Source organism: Cupressus sempervirens, chromosome 5, assembly GCF_028749045.1.
Source record: "Cupressus sempervirens isolate cs-2001-9-10 chromosome 5, ASM2874904v1, whole genome shotgun sequence".
NCBI lineage: Eukaryota > Viridiplantae > Streptophyta > Pinopsida > Cupressales > Cupressaceae > Cupressus > Cupressus sempervirens.
In genome coordinates, this window is record NC_143122.1 from 274,201,714 (window position 1) to 274,223,851 (window position 22,138).

Consider the following 22,138-nt stretch of genomic DNA (forward strand, 5'->3'; position numbering starts at 1 on the left):
AAAATATTTCGTTTCATGCTTTCCTCTACATATCACATCATTTGGCTAGACGACATTACATTTTCTTCTCAGCATGAAACTGGTAGAGGCTGTGTCATTACTCTCTTATCACCTCCTCTTCATTTTATTATTATTTCACATGGTTCTAACCCAATGCACCAAATTATTTGGATATTTCTTTCTATCAACAATCATTCCCTTCATATGGTTAATTTTTATGCTTCCAATGATGCTATGGAAAGATCTCAACATTGGTTTTGGATGGTTGAAAACTTGCCTCCACCTAATTAGGTGATGTGCAATAATTTTAATGTGGTTGAGTTAGCTTTTGAAAAAGAATACATTTTTCATTTTCATTGGATAGCTAGGGAAAGGGAAGCATGGTATAACATGTGTAATAAATTATGTCTTTTTTATGCCAATAATAACTACCACTAGTAGAGTGGGGTTTGACACACTTGGTCTAATTTTTAAGATGGCTCTAATCACATATTAAAACATATCGGTCGTTCTATGATTACTACTCAATATTTTTTTTCCTTTTCTATGGACTAAGAGTTACATACCATTCCTCTATCGGATGTGAGATTGTCAAACCACTATAACATTTATTTTTCTATTTCTTGGCAAATTGTTATCCAACAAGCTATCAAAACACAATTTTTCCTCAACACGTCAATGCTAACATATTCTTCCACTATATCTCATGTCCTATGTGTCTGGAATTTAGATCCATGTCCCCACTTTCAAATAGGTTGGATTCAATGGTGGAATAATGTTGTTACCAAAATTGCTAGATTTCTTTGCATCTATGGGATGTAGTTGGTAGTTTTCAAAAAAACATCTTATGAAGCCAATACCAAGGCCCTCATGAAGGCTTCTGAAGCTCTTACTCTTAACCCATTTGATGTTGATTTATAAATATAGCTTAACAAGCTTTACCATGGTAAATATATTGTGGATAACTATGTTGTTTGGGGGGCTCAAATCAAAGCTCACCTCCATTGGTTGGAGGTTGGTGATAAAGCTTCTAAAGAGTTCTTCCAAGCTCTCAGAGCCCATCATACCAACTTTGGCATTAAAAAGATTAAAAATGGCAATATTATTCTATCCAATCTCCTTGAGATTATGCAAGATTTTGTGCATCATTATGAAAATATTTTTTTCTTTGTAGGGAAATTTGGTTTCGTAGGAGGAAGCTCTTAGAAAGTGTATTTCTATTACTCCAAAACCCCCTAGCAGTCGAGAAACAAGCTTTCTATGAGAAACTTCTCATCATCAGGGACCTCAAAGAGGTTTTCTTTTCTATAGTAGATGCCAATTCCCCTAGGTGTGATGGGTTCCCTTATAAATTTTACAAACACCATTGGGAGTCTATTGGTCAAGACCTACACAAAGTCCTTCTGGAAGCTTATCATTTTAAGAGCCTAGGAGCCATTATTAATAAAGGAAACATTAAATTCATACCTAAAGTTGGTGACCCTAAGGATATCTATAGCTGGTGACCCATCACCTTGCTTAATGTGTCATACAAGATTATTGCTAAGCTGATATTTCTTAAGATTGGACATTTCCTTCCTTCAATTGTGCGACCATAGAAAACTAGTTTTATTAAATCTAGGTATATTCTTGACAACATCATTTTTGTTTGGGAAGGCATGAAATGGGCTCACAAATCCAATCAATAGACTTTGTTTTTGAAAATTTATTTTGCCAAAGCTTATTCAATCAAAATGAATGGCCTTTATTTTGGTTATGCTTCAAGATTTGGGTTTTAGCCCTAACTTTCTTTAGTCTGTGGTGATGCTATTTGGAGATGCTAATACTTCTATTACCATTAATAGTTCTCAATCTAAACCCTTTGAGTTCTTTCAATCTATCTAGCAAGGCTACCCTCGTGTTCGAGCTATGTATGTTGTTTTTGTTGAGGGGTTTCGTTACCTACTAGCCTAGTCTATTTCCTTTCCTAAGTCTAATTCCCAACTTTTCAATATGCACTTTGCTAATGATTCTTTCCTCACTCTTCTAGATGACAAGGAGAACATCATTAATGCCTTGCAATGCTTGGACACCTTTTGTCAAGCTTCTGGTTTGGCTATTCTATGGAAAAAGATGCACTGCTATAGGTAATCTTTTCTTCCAACCTGACCTTGGCTTGCTCAATTTGAGTGGAAATGGGTCACTCACAAGGAGATTTTCCACTTTCTAGGCATTCCCTTTGCTTTTCAAGCTTCACTAGTGGACTTGTGGAATGTTGTGCTCATGAAAATTGAAGAAAAAATTTGACTACTAGCTTACTAAACCCCTTTCTCTTGTGGGGGAATTCTAGATTTTCTCAAAGGTGTTGGCGGTTATTCATGTTTATTACTTCTCATGTTGGGCTCCTTCTAAAGCCTCTTACCTTAAGTTGGAACACTTACTCTATGACTTTCTATAGGCATCCAGTTTTGATCACCATGGCTTTCACCAAGTTGCCTAAATTTTTTTTTTGTCTTCCCCAAAGAGTGTGGAAGTCTTGGCCTTCTTTCCACTCATAAACAAGGGCTCACACTCTGTGCTAACTGGATTGTTCATGCTATCACTACTAAGAGTCATGGAAAGTGTTGGTTCAATGCTGCATCACTTTTAGATTTCCTATTAATAGGCCTTGATGGAAAGAGATTGGCTTTCAAACCCTTCTCGTTATGTGGGAACCTATTGATATCCAAGGCTCTTTTATTATCAAGAGCATATGGAAAGATTGGGGAGCTATCAAGCCTTGGCTTCGCTAGGCTAGTAATGGGTTTTGTGATGGGCTTTCTTTGAATCAGCACAACCTTTCCTGGTTCTCAATGTTTACCATTCAAGGCATTCCTCTAGCCAAGAGCCTAGGTGCTAGTGCTCTATGTATTTTCATATGGAACATCAAGACTCCTAAAGACCTATTTTCCAGGGTCTCTATGATCTTGGAAGGATATGCAAGTCCAATTTCATATTGCTCATCCTGATTGATAGACCTTTGATCTTCTGCACTCTGTAATTCTATATTATTTAGTTCACAAGGTGAGAATTCAGTTTGTTCAACCTTGGTGGAAAGACTAAAAGTGGTATCTTGCAATGCCCTTCACTAGTTACAAGCCAAGCTTAGGATATCAATGGCTTTCTCCCCATCTTCCCATGGTGGATACTCTCAACAAGTGATGGCATTTTTAATCTTCTCCTTATAACTAGAGGATGTGTTTTGATATTATTTAGAGTACTATCACTGAGCCTAAGATTGCCCATTTTTCATGGTGCCTGCTATTTCAAGGGCTTCCCCTTGGGCCATGACTCAAGCATATTGGGGTTCCTGATCCTTGGTGTCCTTTTTGTGGGCATCCAAAATCATTTTTGCATTTTTTTTGGTTCTATAGGCATGCTTAAAATTACTAGCATTGGATACATGATTTTGTAAAGCCTTTTAGGCTATAACCCTTTTCTTGGCATATGGTTGTGTTGCGTGATTCCCCTAGGATACCTAGGAAATTTACCCATATTTGGCATACCTTCAGGATCGAGATTTTTTTTACTTTATGGAAGGATAGGAAAGTTAATTCTTTTCATTCATAACTTTCTTGATATCAATGTTTCTATATACACTAAAGTATGCATTTGTAATAAGGTCATGATACAGATTTAGGTCCTAGCTAACAAAGTGGTTCTGGAGGTGGCCCACCTTTAGGAGTTACTCAATTAGTGGGGTAATACACCCTACATGGTTGCCAGAGTACCTCTCGACACCTCAACTAACCATACTCTACCTAAGGGCCACCGTCAGGGGTGCAACTCATCTCCTTTAAAATATTTGATTAACAAAAAAATTATTGCATATAATTGGTTGATTCATGGGAAACTGATTCACTAATTTAGAGAAGTCAATGCCATAGTATTTGGCTACAACAAGTACAATAATTGGCAACATTTCATTGTTGATCCATTGTTGTTGCACAGTTCATGAAAGTTTTTGATAGATGAGATAAGCATTGACTGGACCATATATTACAATTTTGACAACAATATTTCACGCTATAGTTAGAAGTTAAATATTTAAACCATTTTAAATTTGGAAAATAATATATGAATGGTTACTAATTTAATATCTATATTAAATTAAACATTTAAGTATTTAAATAATTAAGTAAACAATTTAAACATTTTAGTTAAATATATTAAATGAAACATATAAAATTTTAAAAATTATTGATTAAATAGATATATTAAATTAAAATTTATATTATGTTTTAAATCATAATGTCAAAGGTAAAAGGATTTAGAATATTAATATAATTCATAAGGATAAAAGTATTTAGGTTTTTAGATAATAGGTTATAAAAGAGTTGTAGACAATGACCTCTTAAAAAATAGACAAATCTTAAGTAGTGTTGGTTGCTAATTTAATTTTATCAAATGTTGTAGCTAGAACAAACCTATAGATTACTATGAAGTGTGGTAGAATGACTAATACAATTGCCAATAGAATTCAAAGAAAAGCCCATAACATCTTGATGATTCTGTCATTTCAATATCACCAGAGAGTACAAGTGGAAGCAAACTTAAAACAACTACATACTATTGGACTGATTGAATGTACTTTTCTTGAATAAAAACAAAAATTCTACAAGTTTTGGACCATAACAATACCTTGAAAAGTCATTTATATAGACATGAGTTCCAACAAGCATAGGGCAATTGTGATTGAAAAATGTCCTTCCAAACAAGAAACAAAACATTATAACAAGAGACAAAAATGAGCATAACAGAATGCCAAGTGCATCAAAATTCTTTGGGTAGGCCCATTTCTGTTACTGCTGCAAATCATCAACTTTTGATTTGTCCCCCATTATTTCGGATCTTCAGAATATGTGGCTACCAAACTGGCCAATGAAGGGTTATTCTGTGGTGCCTCCAAATCAATTTTTTCCTATGGGTTTTCACTGCTTTCACCTTGAGTAGGCAATATTACTTTTTCACCTTCTTCTTTTGTCAGATCTGGTGCAAATGTGTCAATTACTTGGACCTCACCCTTTTGTTCCTCATCATCATATGTACCGCCTTCTTCTAACTGCTCATCAGAAGGAATATCTGCTATCCAAGTGTTAAACTATGCATCATTAGGCCAACTGAATTGCAAGATATCATCTTGCTTTTTTAATATGTAGTTAACCTCATTTTTAAGACCAACAAACTCTTTTCTCAAAGAATTAAAAAATAACTGGACTTTAACCAATTCTTCCGTCATGATGGCCCACTAGGCATGCCCCTTTTTGTTTACAACTTTGTTTATCCTTATGCAGAAAAGGTCATCCAATTCTTTACTCCATTCATCCTTATTTTTTTATTTATTTTTCTATCCAAGGCACAAGGAAACAAATCAAATTTTTGATTCTTGTATTTTCTTGAATAAGAAACAATTTTTAGTTGCAGAGCAATTCTCCTATTATCAAAATCTGATAGGTCATTAGCAACATCATACATTTTTTCAATATGGTCATGGGAAGACCTTATAACTAAATAACATAAAAGGTTGATTTTTTTATCCCTTTTCCCCCACTTATTAACAATAGGCTTGAGGGTTTCATCATGGGTTTTTAGTTCCTCCCATATATTTGTTACTCTAGCCAACTGATCATAGAACAAGGGCCATTCAATTTTATCTACTAAATACATTAGAGCCTTTCTAAGGTTATCCTAATATTTCATATTTAAATCTACATGTAAGGCCCATAGCTTGCTTTTCTCTTCTTCAAAATCCTTAGCCATGTAATATTCTGGCCTTTGAGGTGTGTCTGGTATTTCTTCAAGGGGGGTGGATTTAAAAGGTTCCACTAGAGGATGAGGGTATGTTATTCTTGGCTTAGTGGACTTCTCCATTAGCTTGTCTTCAAGCTCAATTCTCCTTTTTACCTCCTTATTATAGGCCTCAAGAATTGTTTCATATTTATTCTATAACTCAAACATAGCCTGTTCCTTCTTCTTAGTAGTGGCCAAAAGAAATTGGGATGAATCCACATACCAATGTGATGCCTACACATGTGATGATGCTTCCCATCAATCAAGACTCATATGGTTATGATGATGTGGCTCTAGATCCTCTTCTCAATGACCAAATGACCAATGTAGGTTGATCTTCAATGAATGTAGTGCCTTGGAAGTCCCTTTTATTTTGATCTTGCAAAGTCAATTTATTTGAAATAGAACTGAAAACTAAGGCATCAGCAATATCCCAATTTGGTAACAATAAAATGTTAGATGCCTTCACCATTTTCCTTCCATCCTCAGGGCTTATATTCTAAAATTATTTTATCATTTCTTCTTTTGTTTGGTTCTAGATGGAAGCTTCATCCATTTTTGGATGCTCTATTTTCAACCTTTTACATTTTTCCTCAAAAACATTCATGTTTTCCCTCCATGCAAATTGATGAAAAGCCCCAGATTTCACAAAGTTGTCATTAGGCAAAAATTGATGACTTTCCTATTCTAACATAGGGTCAAATTCCTTGCCTCTATAGTCAGCTATTGTTAGGTCCAAACTTGGTAGAGGAGATTCTTGAGGGTTACCTTCATCCATTTCTACTTGAGTAATAAAGATACCTCCCTGTGATCCAATCTACTCAATTTGCTCACATGTGAGCTATTCTTCTCCAATCCTCAAAGGGGATTGAGTGGGTGAATATTCGTCAACTTGAGGCCTCTCTTCTTTCATTACCTTCTGCCTCTCGGGACTAGGCTCATCAGGTCTGTCCTCTTGGGCTATACTTGTGGATCCCATTATTTCCTTGCCCTTATCTATAGGAGCCCTTTTATTTTGAATCATAGTGTAACGAAGCTTCTTTTGTACAATCATTTGACTAGCTCCTACATTAGGAGTGAAAGCAAAACTCCTCATGACTTCTCTGGCCTTATCAGGATAAGAATCAATAAAAAAATAGTTCTTCTCATTCATAGCTTCCATTATTTTAGGGAAGTTACTCATGACCTTATTTATTTTGTCAAACTTTGTATTAGGATTATCTAAAGGACTATATTTTTGATCAAAACAATGAATGAATTCTAGGACCCGGGAATAAACTCTCCATTTTTTATTTTTAGTTTTCTACTCCTACAATGAGAATTCATTTCTTATAATGTCCTCTAGATAATATGAATCATGTTTGACCTATCCCAGCTTAATTCTATGCCTCAAGGTCTGATTAAACAATCACTCATGATCACAAAAATGGGGATGGGAGAGAGCCATCATATATTGATCCAAAATTTTATGCAAAAAGAGCCAACCCCCTTTCGTAATCAAAAACTGATGGGCCACTATGCAGGTAGGGAAAATTGACCCTAGTTGCCTTTTCAATAGAAAAGTTTCTTCTACTCTTCCTAATTGCCACAAAACTTCAGCCATTCCTACCTTCAAAGGTACTTGGTAAGGCAAGACATGAGGACTCCCTTTAAAACCATAGATTCTAAAAACCATAGAAATAGGGTAAGGAATGATATCTCCCCAATTGTGTGAAACTTTCAAGTTATGGGGTTTGTCCATGGCTCTGAAAAGTTCCATTAATACCTTAGGGATTCTAGGATTATCTCTTAATATGAGACATCTCAATTTAGAAGCAAAATACCTATCAAATATGACAAAACTAGCATTATTTGCATCCCAATTCATATCTATGCTCCACAGCTAGATTGGCAATGCTTCCCCATTCTCTTCTCTGTTCAAATCCATCTCTTTACCAAAATAAGTCACCCCTTTCAAAAGGAAAATGTGCATAAATAGACAATAGTGTCCAAAAGTTTTCTCTATCTTCCCTTTTGCAATTCCAACTAAACTAGTATGAATTTCTTCAGCCAAATGGAATCAAAATCAAAGACAACATCCAAACCGAAAGAAGTAATTTGAACAATCATATACATAAGGCCAATGGGCATGAAATCATGTTCATTTTCACCAAAAACATAGCACAAGGTCCTATATATCTCTATAGCCCAGGAAGTGAAAAGACTCTTTTTAAAAGGTTCTCTAGAGGCTACAATAATTACAAGCAGAGTTCCTATTGTACCAATGTGTGCCCTTAGTGAACCTCCCCTAATTACATCCTTCTTTGCTTTATATTCATTCTCTAATTCTGGTAGATTGATTGGCACATGTTAATTTGACAATGGTTCTAGGTGAAAAACCTCTCTAATTTCTTCAGGACTAATTGAGATTAGAGGTATACCATCATTTGTTCTCACCACCCTAATAGCTTGGTCATAATTCTTGGCAATGGCTTCAAGCAAATCATAATCCATGAAAACACATGGAACTACTAGCTTTCCCAAAGAAAAATTCTATACATTAGCATGCGGGGCAAACAAATCCCTTTATGAAAAGCACTTTTTAAACAAGACTATACTAGTTTGTGTAGTTGTTGCATCCCTAACTGAGTTCCCCTTTTCATATAAGCCATCAAAAATTTTAAGCCTAGGGTTTAAGGAAATAAATTTTTTAACTTGTGTAGGTTCAATGGTGGATTCTAGGAGTAATTCTAACAAATCATCATTAACATTCCTATCCATATAATTAACTTGCTCATAAAATTCTTTCTTAGGAGACATCTTGATCATAATAATAGGAACTAGAATGTTACAAAGGTTATATATGAGTACTTACTTGACTTGCCAGACGTATTCTTCTTTGAACCTCTGCAGTTTCTCTCAAACAGATAAGGAATTAGTTCACATTCATACCAGGCTAAACACAATATGATCAATAGGCTCTTGAGCTCAAAAAATGTGAAATCTTTGTTTGCATGGGACTAGAACTGATGAAAATCTCTTGTATTATACTTTGTTTCTCTGACACATGAAGCTTTCATTAATCATAAATGTGCAAAATAGAAAAATAGAGTGGCATCACACTTCCTTTTAAATTTGTGCCATTGATCCTTGAAAAATCCTATGATCTAGGAATGGAAACTAGGATGACTCACTTTTCTTCTTAGCACACTAGCAGTCAAACGAATAAACTACCTCCATCTGTACCTTTCCTTCAATTTTTGCATTTCAATCTAAGCCCATTCACGACTAGGGACATGTGTCATCAGGTCGCTACCTCGCTATTTGTAACTTTCGAGCATCTTGCTATAGTAAGTATGTGACAACCACTGATTTTTCTTTGATCATGTGTTAGACATTTGAAACAACTCTTAAGAGAACAATGTTGGGTCCCTTGTTCACTAACTCACTATACATAATCTTTGTAAATCTTTTCATAGCGAGATAACGAGTATCATTGATCCATGCTTGATCTAACGATCAGAAATTTTTATATGTTTTATAGATGGGGAGTGGGTCTAGGTTACCACTGGTGCTAAGCTAGTTTAATATGTAATCACACACACACACACACACACACACATATTGTTTTAAATTTAGAATTTAGAATTCTAAAAAATTTAGAATTTCCAGGTTATAGATGCTCAATAGGATGCCACCATGTCATTTTCTTTGCATAGCTTAGCTTTGTCAAGTCACTCATTCGAGGCCCACCTTTGAGGATTTTCTATTACATCACAACCTTCTGACCATTCGCTACGTCGCTACTGGAAAAATTACCAACTATCCAGCTAGAAATATTGCAACTTTTCGATAACCATCAAAACCAATGCCAAGAAATAAAACTATGAGTGACATAACTTGCACAGAAATAAAAGTGAAGCTTGCACAATATTTTCCTCAGGATCCTCAAAATCATTTCTTATTTTAAAAGAACGTTGTCTTTTGCAATGATTGGGCCCTCACTATGTCGCTACCAAAAAAATGACAATTTTGCTAGCAGTGATATAGTGACCTCTGGCGGATTCACAATTCTGGTGACGGAAAACAAAGACACATTGATTGAGACTTCACCAGTTAAAACTTGTGTCAAAGAAGGTAGTCATGCATATTTATAAGATTGCATGGGAATTTTTGCAGTCACATCAACCTTAAATAGGTTAGTACCTTTTTCAAAATTCGAGCACTCGCTACGTCACCACCGAAAATTTGCATGGATTTTTCAATAGCGACTTAGCAAATTTTTGAAGAAACATGAACTCCAATGACACCATTGGTGAGTTTTTTCACGTGCATTCTTCTTAATATTGACAAGCCTGGAACATAGCACGTGATCATAATGCCTTCATATTAACACACATTTTTCAGCGCTAGACGTCATTTTTTAGTATCACAACATAGTTCTCCAATGGTTGCTACCTCACTATGCGTAATCTTTGAGCATCTTGCTATAGCGAGTATGCAATAATTGTAGATTCAAATAAGATCTAATGGCAGGATGAAACCCTTTCAAAAGGACTCAACAATGACCTCAAAGCAAGCAAGAAAAGAATATTCACTTCATCCTTTTTTAAAACTTTCTTACCAAAATAAAATAGAAAGGGCAAGACCTAGGGCTTTATAAAAAATTTAAAAGATATAAAAAATACAAGACCAAAACCTAAAACCCTAGGACCTAACAAAAGAACTCACATCTAATTTTTTCACCATGATTCTAAGAAAATTTAATATGTAAAAAATCATATCAATAGCAGCTCTGTTTGGGGATTATAGACTACTTGAGTCTATGCAAGAATTTAGAATCTTTGGGAGAGCAGACCACATACTTGGTATAGGGATGACAAAATTTTTTAGAAAGCATAGAGTAACATACAGAAACAAGAAACAGGATACCAAACTGTATATAGAAACTATTTACAAGGATTTACAAAATATATAAAATGTACAAGAAAAACCAAGAACCCTAAAACTATTGTTCATGGAAAAAAATACCTTTAAGAAAAGTACCTCTTCAAGAATTGTCCATGAACTGGCAATTCAAGAATACCTCTAGTTAAATCCTTTAGAAAATATGAATCTTCTCCATTTTTATCACAAATGTTATATGGGCCAAGCCATATTAGGTCAAATTTACCATGCTTTCCTTTATCTTCCAATTTAGCATTCCACATGACTACCATGTCACCTATTTCAAATTCCCTCTCAATGGCCCTTTTATCATATAAGTGCTTCATTTGAGATTGTAATTTAGCATTTTGAACAAAAGACTATGGCCTTGTTTCTTCTAATTGCACGATATCATCCATTCTAAGTTGCATCTCATCAATGATATCATCCTCATATAGTTGAACAAATTTATACATCTCCTTTTAGTTATTTTTTGGGAGTCTAGCTTGTATACCATAGACCAAATCAAATGGAACACATCCAATAGCCTTTTTCACAGTAACCCTGTTAGCCCACAGGGCTAATGGAAACTTTGAATCCTAGGCCTTCTTGTTTTCCCCCAAAATCCTCTTGATCATTTTCAATATACTCTTATTACTAGATTTAGCCTGACCATTACCTTAAGGGTGGTAGGGTGATGATGGTATGTTGTGGCTCTAGTTGGTCCCCTAGGTGCTCCTCTTATTGATTCTAACAAGTGGCCTTTCTGCCTAAATTTGGCTATCGCTCTGTTGCAAGTAGAGGGAAAAGATAATGACAAGGTTATTGATGATGTTGTTAATGGATAGACTATTCCTAGTCCACTTGCTAATCCTAGGGATGACTAGGGTTTTAGTGATTGAGATGATCCACCTCCCTTGGCTGGCACTGATTTGGTGGCCTAAGGGGTTTCTTAAAAAAAAAAATTATCAATAGTTGATGATTCCAGCTACTGTTGTGTGAACTCTTGCAGGGTGATCTTGTATCCCCTGGCCCCTTTTTTGTGAATTTGTAACTAGTATATTAATTTATTAATAAAAAGGACTATTCATAAAAAATTGTTTAAAGATGGAAATAATAAAAAGGAACTTCAAAAGTTGTAGTCATGATATCTCTATCTTCAATGAAAGACCCTTAAAACAATGGCTATCTATGTATTTGTCTATCCTACATTTTATTTTCCTCTTTCATCTTGTTGACTGGAGTAGATAGAAAAGTCCAAGAGGGCTTGCGTATAAATTTTGTTGTGACACTTTCACAATCCAATATTTAAAGTGAAAGATACACATACAATGTGAGTTACAAGAATGAAAGGCTTTTTCACCATCACTACCAAATCACAAGAGTGCCTTATATTTGTCTCGCCCATGTAATAATAAAAGGTAATGATTTCTCTACTAGTAGTTATTTTAGTTTCTGCCTTTTATAACTATTGATCGATATATTTAGCTTAGATTCTTTCATATGGAAAATGCCTATGGTTGAAAAAAAAGTAGGAAATGTAGAGTTTAATACAGCTTATGTAAGATTTTTAAATTTAAGAATGCATGTGTATTTGATAAATAATAGTTTGCTTGAGTTATAATTTAAAATTGGTATTGAATTGAAATTATAAATTTTTCTTTTATAGGTAATCGGTGAAGAAGCCTAGATTGTTTAATATTCATTTTATTATTATTGGTAGATTAATTATTATTATGTGTTAATATCGAGTAGATTCGAACCCAATACCTCCTCAATGAGAGGCTCACAATTTATTGATGCATTGTAGGCTCTTGCCTAAAATTAAAACATTTATTATCATACAAAATTAATTTTAATTTTTTTATTAAATATTTTTACATAATCTTAAATATTTATTAAATATTAACATCATATCTATGTTTTAACCTAAACATATAAGTTACACTTTTTAATTTAAAATTATTTAAATATTATGAAAAGTTATATTTATATTATGAATAATAATATAATATATATGTATAAATTTTATATAAAACATTTAACTTATATGTAACAAAAATTTAAGTTAGTATTTTTAGTCTTTAAAAAAATAGAATTACAATTTTATAAAAATTAATTGTAGACCAAACATTTTGTCGAAAAAGAAAAATATGGAAGAGCCCTCCAAAAAAGGACTCCTATAATACCAAATCAAATTAACCTATCAGAATTGATATATAGTTATTTAATAAAAAATATAAAAACATTTTAAATATTTGATTAACAAAAGAATTATTGCATATAATTGGTTGATTCATGGGAAACTAATTCACTAATTTAGAGAAGTGAATGCAATAGTATTTGGCTACAAGTACAATAATTGGCAACATTTCATTGTTGATCCATTGTTGTTGCACGGTTCATGAAAGTTTTTGATAGATGAGATAAGCATTGACTGGACCATATATTACAATTCTGATAACAATATTTCATGCTCTAGTTAGAAGTTAAATATATAAACCATTTAAATTTGACAAATAATATATGAATGGTTACTAATTTATATCTATATTAAAATAAACATTTAAGTATTTAAATAATTAAGTAAACAATTTAAATATTTTAGTTAAAGATATTAAATGAAACATATAAAATTTTTAAAATTATTGATTAAATAGATATATTAAATTAAAATTTATATTATGTGTTGACTCATAATATCAAAGTTAAAATGATTTAGAATATTAATATAATTCATAAGGATAAAAGTATTCAGGTTTTTAGATAATAGGTTATAAAAGAGTTGTAGACAATGACCTCATAAAAAAATAGACAAATCTTAAGTGGTGTTGGTTGCTAATTTAATTTGATGAAATGTTGTAGCTAGCACAAACCTGTAGATTACCATGAAGTGTGGTAGAATGACTAACACAATAACCAATAGAATTCAAATAAAATCCCATAACATCTTGCTGATTCTGTCATTTCAATATCACCAGAGAGTACAAGTGGAAGAAAACTCAAAACAACTACCGAATGAGTGTACTTTTCTTGAATAAAAAAAATTCTACAAGTTTTGGACCATCACAATGCCTTGAAGACTCGTTTATATAGACATGTGTTGCAACAAGAAAAGGGAAATTGTTATTGACAAGTGTCCTTCCAAACAAGAAACAAAACATCATCACAAGAGAAAAAAATGAGCATAACAAAATGCCAAGCACATCAAAATTATTTGGGTAGGCCTATTTCTATTACAACTGCAAATCATCAACTTTTGATTTGTCCCCCATTATTCTGGATCTTTAGAATACGTGGCAACCAAATTGGCCAACGAAGGGTTATTCTATGGTGCCTTCAAATCATTTTTTTCTTGCAGGTTTTCACTACTTTCACCTTGAGTAGGCAATATTACTTTTTCACCTTCTTCTTTTGTCAGATCTGGTGCTAATGTGTCAATGACCTGGACCTCACCCTTTTTTTCCTCATCATCATATGTACTGCCTTCTTCTAACTACTCATCAGAAGGAATATCTAATATCCAGGTGTTAAACTGTGCATCATCAGGCCAACTGAATTACAGGATATCATCTTGCTTTTTTAATATGTAGTTAGCTTCATTTTCAAGACCAACAAACTCTTGTCTCAAAGAATCAAAAAATAACTAGACTTTAACCAATTCTTCTATTGTGATGGCCCACCAAGCATGCCCCTTTTTCATTTACAACTTTATTTATCCTTATGCAGAAAAGGTCATCCAATTCTTTACTCCATTCATATTTATTTTTTTATTTATTATTTCTATCCAAGGCACTAGGAAACAAATAAATTTTTTGATTGTTGTATCTTCTTAAATAAGAAACAATTTTCAGTTGCAAAGCAATTCTCATGCTATCAAAATCTGACAAGTCATTAGCAACATCATACAGTTTTTCAATATGGTCATGGGAAGACCTTATAACTAAATAACATAAAAGGGTGATTTCTTTCTCCCTTTTTCCCCAATTATTAACAATAGGCTTGAGGGTTTCATCATGGGTTTTCAGTTCCTCCCCTATATTTGTTACTCTTGCCAACTGATCATAGAACAAGGGCCATTCAATTTTATCTACTAAATACATTAGAGCATTTCTAAGGTTATCCTCATATTGCATATTTAAATCTAAATGTAAGGCCCATAGCTTGCTTTTCTCTTCTTCAAAATATTTAGCTATTTAATATTCTGGCCTTTGAGGTGTGTCTAGTATTTCTTCAAGGGGGGTGGATTTAAAAGGTTCCATTGGAGGATGGGGATATGTTATTCTTGTCCGAGTGGACTTCCCCATTAGCTTTTCTTAAAGCTCAATTATCCTTTTTAACTCCTTATTATAAGCCTCAAGAATTGTTTCATATTTAGTCTGTAACTCAAACATAGCTTTTTCCTCCTTCTTAGCAGTGGCTAAAAGAAATTGGGATGAATCCACATTCAATGTGCTGCGTTGTGTGCACATGTGAGGTATTAGCAACTCTTCTCACAATTATGCTTCCCATCAATCTAGACTCATCTGGTTGTGATGATGTGGCTCGAGATCCTCTTCTTAATGACCAACTAACCAATGCAACTTGATCTTCAATGAATGCAGTGCCTTGGAAGTCCCTTTTATTTTGATCTTGCAAAGTCAGTTTATTTGAAACAGAATTGAAGACTAAGGCATTAGCAATATCCCAATTTGGTAACAATAAAATGTTAGATGCCTTCACCATTTGCCTTCCATCCTCAGGGCTTATATTCTGAAATTCTTTTATCATTTCTTCTTTTGTTTTGTTCTGGATGGAAGCTTCATCCATTTCTAGATGCTTTATTTTCAACCTTTAACATTTTTCCTCAAAAATATTCATGTTTACCCTCCATGCAAACTGCTGAAAAGTTGGAGATCTCACAAAGCTGTCATTAACCAAAAATTGATGACTTGCCTATCCTAACATAGGGTCCAATTCCCTACCTCTATAGTCAGCTATTGTTAGGTCCAAACTTGGTAGAGGAGGTTCTGGAGGGTTACATTCATCCAATTCGGCTTGAGTAATAAAGATACCTCCATGTGATCCCATCTACTCAATTTTCTCACCTGTGAGCTATTCTTCTCCAATCCTCAAAGGGGATTGAGTGCATGAATATTCGTCAACTTGAGGCCTCTCTTCTTTCATTACCTTATGCCTCTTGGGACTAGGCTCATCAAGTCTCTCCTCTTGGGCTATACTGGTGGATCCCATTATTTGCTTGCCCTTATCTATAGAAGCCCTTTTATTTTGAATTATAGTGTAACCAAGCTTCTTTTTTACAATTATTTGACTAGCTCCTACATTAGGAGTTAAAACCAACCTACTCATGATTTCTCTTGCCTTATCAGGATAAGAATCAATAAAATTTTATTTCTTCTCATTCATAGATTCCATTATTTTTGGGAAGTTACTCATGAGCTTATTTATTTTGTTAATCTCTGTATTAGCATTATCTAAAGGTATATATATTTGATGAAAACAATGAATGAATTCTAGGACTTGGGAATAAACTATCCATTTTTCCTTTTTAGTTTCCTACTGTTGCAATGAGAATTTATTCCTTATAATGTCCTTTGGATAATATGAATCATGTTTGACCTATTCCAGCTTAATTCTATGCCTCAAGGTCTGATTAAAAAATGCCTTAGAATCACAAAAATAGGGATGGGAGAGAGCCATCATATATTGATCCAAAATTTTATGCAAAAAGAGCCAACCCCCTTTGGTAATAAAAAATTAATGGGCCATTGTGTATTTAGGGAAAATTGACGCTAGTTTCCTTTTCAATATAAATGTTTCTTATACTCCTCCTAATTGTCAAAAAACTTTAGCCATTCCTACCTTCAAAGGTACTTGGTAAGGCAAGACATGAGGACTCCCTTAAAAACCATAGATTTTTAAAATTGTAGAAATAGGGTAAGGATTGATATCTCCCCAATTATGTGAAACTTTCAAGTTATGGGGTTTGTCCATAGGTCTAAGGAGGTACATTAATACCTTAGGGATTCTAGGATTGTCTCTTAATATGAGACATCACAATTTAGAAGCAAAATACCTATCAAATCTGAAAAAATTGGCATTATTTGCATCCTAGGTCATATCTGGACTCCAGAACTAGATTGGAAATGCTTCCTCATTCTCTTCTCTATTCAAATCCATCTCTTTACCAAAATAAGTCACCCCTTTGAACAAGAAAATGTGCATAAATAAAGAATAGTGTCCAAAAGTTTTCTCTATCTTCCCTTTTGCAATTCCAACTAAACCTATATGAATTTCTTCAGCCAAATAGGAAGCAAAATTAAAGATAACATCTGCACTGAAAGAAGAAATTTGAACCATCATATACATAAGGCCAATGGGCATGGAATTTTTCTCCTTTTTACCAAAAACATGGCACAGGGTCTTGTATATCTCTACAGCCCGGGAAGTGAAAATACTCTTCTGAAAAGGTTCTTTAGAGGCTGTAGTAATTACCAGTAGAGTTCCTATTATATCAATGTGTGCCCTTAGTGCAACTCCCCTAATTATATCCTTCTTTGCTTTGTATTCATTCTCTAATTCTGGCAGATTGATTGGCACATAGTAATCTGACAATGGTTCTAGGTGAAGAAGCTCTCTAATTTCTTCACGACTAACTGAGATAAGATTCATACCATTATTTCTTCTCACCACCCTAATAGCTTGGTTATAATTCTTGTCAATGGCTTCAAGCAAATCATATTCCATGAAAACACATGGAAGTACTTGCTTCTCCAAATAAAAATTCCAAACATTAGCATGCAGGGCAAACAAATTCCTTTCTAAAAACCACTTTTTAAACAAGACTAGACCAGTTTGTGTAGTTGTTGCATCCTTAACCGAGTTCCCCTTGTCATATAAACCATAAAAAATTTTAAGCCTAGGGTTTAAGGAAATTAGTTTTACAACTTGTGTAGGTTTAGTGGTGGATTCTAGGAGTAATTCTAACAAATTGTCATGAGCATTCCTATCCATATAATTAACTTGCCAAGAAAATGCTTTCTTAGGAGACATCTTGATCATAATAGTAGGAACTGGAATGTTACAAAGGTTATATATGAGTACTTACTTGACTTGCCAGACTTATTCTTCTTTAAACCTCTGCAGTTGCTCTCGAACAGATGAGGAATTAGTTCATGTTCATACTAGGCTAAACACAATATGATCAATAGGCTCTTGTGCTCAGAAAACATGAAATGTTTATTTGCGTGGGACTAGAACTAATGAAAATCTCTTGTATTATACTCTATTTCTCCCACACATGAAGCTTTCATTCATCATAAATTTGCAAAATAGAAAAATAGAGTGGCATCACACTTCCTTTTAAATTTGTGCCATTGATCCTTCAAAAATCCTACGATCCAGGAATGAAAACTAGGCTGACTCACTTTTCTTTTTAGCACACTGGCAGTGAAACCAATACTACCTCCAACTGTACCTTTCCTTCAATAGTGGCATTTCAATCTAGGCACATTGGTGACTGGGGACATGTGTCATTAAGTTGCTACCTCACAATGTGTAACTTTCGAGCATCTTACTATAGTGAGTATGCAACGACCACTAATTTTGCTTTGATCATGTGGTAGACATTTGAAACAACACTTAAGAGAAAAATGGTGGGTTCCTCATTCACTAACTCACTATACATAATCTTTGTACATCTTTTCATAGTGAGTTAACAAATATCATTGATTCATGCTTAATCTGACGATCAGAATTCTTTATATGTTTTATACATGGGGAGTGGGTACAGGTTACCATTGGCACTGAGTTGGTTTAATATGTAATCACATATATAGATTGTTTCAAACCTTTAGTGATATCTCACGTCCTTGGCCTTGCCATGTTTGTTACCTTTAGTCAAGTCGCTACATCGCTATCGGCAGTATTACTAACTATCCGGCTAGCGATATAGCGAGTTTCGACGAATTCAGAATTTTTGGCTTATAGATGCTCAATAGGATGCCACCATTTCATTTTCTCTGCATAGCTCAACTTTGTCAAGTCACTCATTTGAGGACCACCTTTGAGGATTTTTTTTTTACATCACAAACTTACAACCAGTCGTGACATCGCTAGTGGCAAAATTACCAACTATCTTGCTAGCAATATAATGACTTTCCGGTAACCATCAAAATCGATGCCAGGAAATAAAAATATGAGTGACACAACTTGCACAGGGATAAAAGTGAAGCTTGCACAATATTTTCCTTGGGATCCTCAAAATCATTTCTTATTTTTAAAGAACATTGTCTTTTGCAATGATCGGGCCCTCGCTATGTTGCTATCAAAAAATTGGCAATTTTTCTGGTAGTGATGTAACGACCTCTGATGGATTCACAATTCTGGTGGCAGAAAATAAAGACACATTGATTGAGACTTCACCAATTAAAACTAGTGTCAGAGAAGGTAGTCGTGCATATTTATAAGACTGCATGGGAATTATTGCGATCACATCAATCTTAAACAGATTACTACCTTTTGCAAAATCTGAGCACTCACTACATCGCCAGCAACAATTCGTATGGATTTTTTGATAGCGACTTAGCGAATTTTTGGGGAAACATGAACTCCGGTGACACCATTTGCAAGTTTTTCCATGTGCATTCTTCTTAATTTTGACAAGCCTGAGACATAGCATGTGATCATATTGCCTTCATATTAATGCACATTTTTCAGCATCGGACTTCATTTTTTAGTATCACAACATAGTTCTCTGATGGTCATTACTTCACTATGCGTAATCTTCGAGCATCTTGCTATAGCGAGTATGCAACAACCGTAGATTCAAATAAGATCCAATGGTAGGATGAAACCCTTTCAAAAGGACTCAACAATGACCTCAAAGCAAGTTGGAAAAGAATATTCACTTCATCCTTTTTTAAAACTTTCGCACCAAAATAAAATAGAAAGCGTAAGACCTAGGGCTTTATACAAATTTTAAAAGATATCAAAAATACAAGACCAAGACCTAAAACCATAGGACCTAAAAAAAGAACTCACATCTATTTTTTTCACCATGATTCTAAGAAAATTTAATACATAAAAAATCAAACGAAGAGTGGCTCTATCCAGGGATTATAGACTACTTGAGTCTATGCAAGAATTTAGAATCTTTGGGAGAGTAGACCACGTACTTGGTATAGGGATGACAACATTTTTAGAGAGCATAGAGCAACACATAGAAACAAGAAATAGGAAACAAAATTTTATAGAGAAACTATTTACAAGGATTTACAAAATATACATAATGTACAAGAAAAACCAAGAACCCTAAAACTATTGTTCATGGAAAAAAGATACCTTTAAAAAAAGTACCTCTTCAAGAATTGTCCATGAACTGGAAATTAAAAAATATCTCTAGTTAAATACTTCAGAAAATATAAATCTTCTCCATTTTTATCACAAATGTTATATGGGCCAAGCCAAATTAAGTCAAATTTACCATGCTTTCCTTTATCTTCCAATCTAGCATTCCACATCACTACCATGTCACCTATTTCAAATTTCCTCTCAGTGGCCCTTTTTTCATATAAGTGCTTCATTTGAGATTGTAATTTAGCATTCTAAATAGAAGACTCTCTCCTTGTTTCTTCTAATTGCAAGATATCATCCATTCTAAGTTGCATCTCATCAATGATATCATCCTCTGTTAGAATCTTTTAGAATAACTGAGAGGGGGGGTGAATCAGTTATTCAAGGTCCCAAATGCCCTCATAAAACTTTTTTTTTTTTTTTCACCAAATGTAGCGAGCTCATAAACCTTTTAACCATCCAAGCTTAAATCAATCATATTATCAAGTTACAGTAAATCAACATGCAAAGATAAAACATGCAAGATCAACACATGACACAATGATTTACGTGGAAACCCAATTTGGAAAAAACCACTAGTAACATGCTACTTGATTCTCACTCTTCTGAAGTGATGCCCTATTAAAGGCCTTCCCTGTTAAAGGCTTACAACACACTGTTAAATGTGACCTTGTTAGAGGATTTCACCAAACTGTTAGGAATGGGCCTGGTTAAAGGACTTTAGAACATTCACTGGGAATGTCACCCTGTTAAAGGATTTATCTCATGGCTATCAAACCAACCTAAGTCCATAGGATTTAAACTAATTGTTACAATTGCTAGAAAGTAACAACAATGAACTTTTGATCTGATATAACTTACAACATACTTTGCAGATTTCAGATCACACTTTCAGTTTAGTCCTTATGCTTGGCTTTTACCTCTTCAGCTCTGACTGCTTGTCATCTATTCAAGCTTCGTCTCCTTGAGTCTTCTAACTCACTGTACTAATGCATCCATATCAGGGGTCTTCTTACTGAAACAGAGTAACTATGCTCTCTTTCCTCTTTTCCACCTTCTTCAGCACTTTACACTTTCATGCTTGACCACCCCTCTCTCATTCATTTTTTTTTATTAACTAATGACTCCTTATATAGAGATTTGATATGCCTTTGCCGCTCAATTCTCCCTCTTCACTTTTAGGGTTTCAATATGGATTAGGTAAAATACAATGTATCTACCCCATATCTTGTTCTCTTCTAGAAACTTTGCCAGCTGTATCCTCAAAAACATTTTACATGGTGTTCTGTGCCACCAGCTCATCATTCTTACCTTCTATTTAATTTACAAACTTTTAAGTAATAAGCTTGTCAGCTTAGTTCTAGCGAATCTTCAATCTTCGAAATAATGCAGCAACTTGGCATTATTTGTTTTACTGATGCTCGGCATCTCAGTGTTACTCGACATCTACACAAAACTGTGTTACTTGGCACTTACAGAAAATTGTGTTACTTGGCACCTACAGAAAACTGTGTTACTTGGCACCTACAGAAAACTGTGTTACTCGACACCTATTCTTTACTCGGCACCTGAAGATCACTCAAATTTATATGATATACTTGGCACCTTCTCTTAGTTAAGCTTTGTAAAAGACTTAGCTAACACCTAACCTCTTTAATATGTTTCAGTGTGCCCTTTTTTCTGTATCTTATATTATGTTATCAAATACACTTTTTCATCAATGGCTTAGCTGATCCTAGTACTTCATTACAACATCATAACTTCAACCTTTCTCTAGGTGTTCTAGTTGCATCTTATTGATTGCCACCACCTTGTCAACCAACTAATTGATAGTATTTGGATCACTAAAGCAATTGTCATTCCTGCAAGTCGCAAGTTTGACATCAATGACAAAACAATGATTGAGAACATTCTTTATCATTCCAACAACTCTTATTATCAATTCAATCATTTCTAACAATCTCCCTCTTTGGCATTGATGGCAAACCAAACTAATCAATGGATCAACTTAATTACCACCAAAACTAATTGTATATATTATCTGCTTCTTTTCTGTGTTGCTGCATCTTTA